This window comes from Trachypithecus francoisi, unplaced genomic scaffold (genome assembly GCF_009764315.1).
Source record: "Trachypithecus francoisi isolate TF-2019V2 unplaced genomic scaffold, Tfra_2.0 Lachesis_group13, whole genome shotgun sequence".
NCBI lineage: Eukaryota > Metazoa > Chordata > Mammalia > Primates > Cercopithecidae > Trachypithecus > Trachypithecus francoisi.
This window is the reverse complement of record NW_022681458.1, coordinates 16,621,868-16,626,086: the sequence shown is the minus strand read 5'-3', so window position 1 is coordinate 16,626,086 and position 4,219 is coordinate 16,621,868. Positions and strand designations below refer to the sequence as shown.

Genomic DNA, 4,219 nt, shown 5'->3' with positions numbered 1-4,219 from the left:
AACCACTGAGCCAAATAGGTGCTGGATCTATCACCTTTTACCTGACATGCCTGACAAAATTTGGTAACTAATTCTTTACATACTTCAGAAACCAAATTCCCTTTAATAGGGCCTTTCTAGTATATACATTTCCCCAATATCATCAATCCCAATTTTCAGTCTTGCAAATAATAGACCTTGAACTCACATTGACAAATTGCTTTTGTTGACATCGACACAATCCTATCAGCAAGACCTAGTCAATCAAGAATAAACACGAATATGGGGGCTATTCTGACTGCAATAGTCAGTTTGTTTTCTTCAGAGACACCTCAGCCTGTCTTGCAGGAACTGTTCAACCTCATACTAGGATTTGTCCAACTCAAGGGACACAAAATTGGCGCCCATCTCTTGCAATAAATAATACTTATACTCCCCACACAATCTATGCTCCACTAAGATATTACTCCGTATACCTGACTACCACATATAATGTACCCTGTCTATTTTGTATTCATTGTTAGAGATTTTCAGATATTTAAAACTACCATCCCTCCAGGAAATCACGTTTCCTTAAAAATAATACCAGAAGCTTCCAAAATACAGCAAGTGCAGGTTATTTGCAGCAACTTCCAAGAAGGATAACAGATTCATGCTTCATGAGGACTCTAGAGCTACAGTTCCCACAGTAGGTATAATACAATTACAAAAAGTGGCCCAGAAAGTGGTCTCTAATCTTATCAGAAGACACAAAATGACACCACTTCTGCTCTGAAAGCCCAACTCTCTGGTCTAAATCAATTAACCACAACTGTCAAAGACTGTCATATAGTGGTTGATTTTCTCTTAGCTGGCCAGTGGGGAATTTGCACTAGAGCAAATACTATTATTCCACCTATATCAATACCACAGAGCAAATAGAAAAGTCTGTCACAGAGCTTTTTTAAAAAATCAGCTGGTTCTCTAAAACAGGCCCAGCTAGATTCTGGGATATGTTTACTTGCCTTGCTATTATAATGTAGGGCTTAGTTCAAGATCTATTACAAAGACTAAGAACATTTTTTTTTCTAAAATTGACTATGTTACATTTTACGAATATATCTGCTGCAGAACCTTAAATGCTACCATACAGCCGTCGTCTCTTCAATAGGTCAACAACTCATCCCATAGCACAATGAGAGATTAATCCTGGATCACTAGATTATGTTCAGTGAGCACTGTTCTAATGTTAATTAACAAAACTTGGCAATGATGAAAATCTGGATATCATAGGTCAGTGTCTTATACTGTGACTTCATCTGTCCTTGGCCAAAAGAGGAATGGAGAAATTAAAAACAAACAAACAAACAAACAAAAACTGCCTCTGACATTTAGAAGCTGGCCTGGCACTCACAACTAATCCATGTTTTCTCCTGGGTAAATAATATCCTAAATAATCTCACAGAAATTCAATCTCAGACAAGGGTACCCTGAAACCATGATAAAAGGGACCAAGCAAGGCCACTTCATAATTTCTTAATTTTGTCTAAGCACAGAGAAAAACAAGGTCATCATGTCACCTACAAAATACCAAGCATACTCCCTTTGGATCAAAATGAATAACTGCTGTGTCTCCCCACCAAGTGGATAAGGTTTATTGAAATACCTAATTCTCCACACTTCCTTAGACTCCCCCCAAATTACTCCATCAAGGTGCAAATTTCATTGTAGATTCTAACATCTTTTTACTGAGACGCCCCAGTACCCCCATGGTGTATGTTCCCTTGGCTGCAATGAGTAATTAATTTTATTTATTTAACTTCAGGTATATTCTTGGTAGTCTTTTGCTGAAGTACGTTGACATAGATAATGTCAAATTTGTTTTTCCAAACAAATTGATTTTTCTCAAACAAAACTGTTTGTTTAATGACCAGCATAACTCATAGAAAACCCTATTGCGATTGCAAAGCTAGATCAATGAATAAAGACTTATAATAGATCAGTGGTGGGATGGTGAGATAAGGGACAATTTTGAAGGCTCCATGCTTGTGGCTAAGTCAAATTTACAGACACATCATTTAACAGCCAGTGGTAAGAAATTTCATTCTTTATTGACTCCTCTCAAAAAAGATTAAAGCGATTCGAGCATAACCTAAATTAAAAACTTCTCAAAAGCCTCTGCTTCCATTCCCTTGTGCTCCTGTTTGGAAATCTTGCATAAGGCAAACCCTAGACTCTCTCCTACAACCCAAACACAAGGGCTTCTTCTCCTTCTGCCCCCAGCCTTTTATTATGTAAATCATTTTAGCCTCTTCCACCTGGGTTTCTAAAGGGTCAGGAAAAAGGAGCAAGGCCAATGAAGAATTCCCACTAGCATTTTGGGGGAAAGCGGGCTATGCAGAACATTCAGAAGTTAATCATCTTTTCCCCCTCCCTAAACAACTGATTGAAGGATAATGATATCAAGAAGTTAAGTCTGGCAAGAGTTTTCAACCTCATGAAGATGATTTGTATGGCAAACTGCTTTAATCTCACTCAACATAAGTTATCCCATATTTGAAAATTATTTTGTTTCCTTAGAAAGATTAATAAAGAAAAACCAAATTTAAAACTATTTATAGGATATCAAATATTGTTAACACCCACACACAAACCTAAGTTTCAAGTCAAGAAGTGTAGCCGTGATGACATTACTAGAATGTCACCTCCCCATCAAAAGTTAAATTACTTCGAATCCAAAATCACATTTGTGGAGTCACAGCTAGAAAGAGGTTGGTGGAATCTTAAGTAATTATTGGTCTGTCATGATAAACGGTACCAAGAATTATGAGTCATATAATAAAGGTATCACTTCACTGACACTAATCACATTCTCAGGGTTGTAAAAAGCAATCCTGACTTCTTATTTAAATGGGAATAAAAGACTTTGACATTACTTTGGATTTTTCATAACCTTCAGGGGTACTTTTTAAACTTCATTTGATTTGCTTGACTTTATGGAATGAACAGTTTATAAACAAGAAAACAAGCTTTTCGATTCACCATCCACAGTGGAACCACCATTAAAATGCAGATTTTTATAAAATCTCTTACAGAGAAGACCACCACTCTGGAGGTTGAAACTTCAGACACAATAGAAAATGTAAAGGCCAAGATCCAGGATAAGGAAGGAAATCTTCCTGGTTAGCAAAGACTTATCTTTGCTGGCAAGCAACTGAAAGGTGGATGATATGGTTTGGCCCTGTGTCCCCACCCAAATCTCATCTTGAATTGTAGCTCCCATAATTCCCATTTGTTGTAGGAGGGACCCGGTGGGAGATAATTGAGTCATGAGGGTGGTTTCCCCCATACTATGCTCATGGTAGTGAGTAAGTCTCACGAGATCTGATGGCTTTATAAGGAGTTTCCACTTTCACTTGGTTCTCGTTCTCTCTTGTCTGCCACTATGTAAGACATGCCTTTCGCCTTCCACCATGATTGTGAGGCCTCCCCAGCCACGTGGAACTGTGAGTCCATTAAACCTCTTTTTCTTTACAAATTACCCAGTCTCAGGTAGGTCTTTATCAGCAGCATGAAAATGCACTAATAAAATGGACATCCTTTGTCTAACTACAACATTCAAAAGAAGTCTACTCGTTGTCTCATGTAGAGACTTTGTAGTGGCTCTAAGAAAAGGAAGAAGTCTTACACCCCTCCCAAGAACAATAAGCGTAAGAGAAAGAAGGTGAAGCTGGTTGTCCTGAAATACTATAGGATGGATGATAATGGCAAAATTCATCACCTCTGTTGGGAGTGCCTTTCAGGTCCTACAGTTTTTATGGCCAGCCACTTTGACACATTCTTGTGGCACAGGGTGACTGGCTTATCACCTCAACAAACCAGATGACAAGTGATTGTGTATGAGTTGATAAAAAACATGAACTAACAACAATAACAAAAAGAAAACTAAGTATACATCTTTCAACTGACAAAGCCAAAATGTAGGGAGCAAGAATTAACTATCAAGGCAACAATAATCCTCATTTTCTTACTTCTCAATCTCCCACTGCAATCTGCACTTTAGTAGGGCATCTGGTTACTGTTGATGAATTGCTTTAACAAAAAGTCACCCCTGCTTCCTTGGCAAGAGCAATTTTCATGATTTAAAATTCCATTGGAGGAAAAAACTATTACTAGTTACATCATGTTGCTAAATATGTTCAGGAAAATCCATGGAATTGTACAGAAAGAATACATTTTATTCAAATGAAACTTCATGTGA

General features: G+C 37.7%; 1 pseudogene; it reads left to right on the top strand.

Moving 5' to 3' along the window:
- The first annotated feature begins 3,025 nt into the window (after nt 1-3,025).
- Nucleotides 3,026-3,851, top strand: LOC117094449 (annotated as a pseudogene).
- The last annotated feature ends 368 nt before the right edge of the window (nt 3,852-4,219 follow it).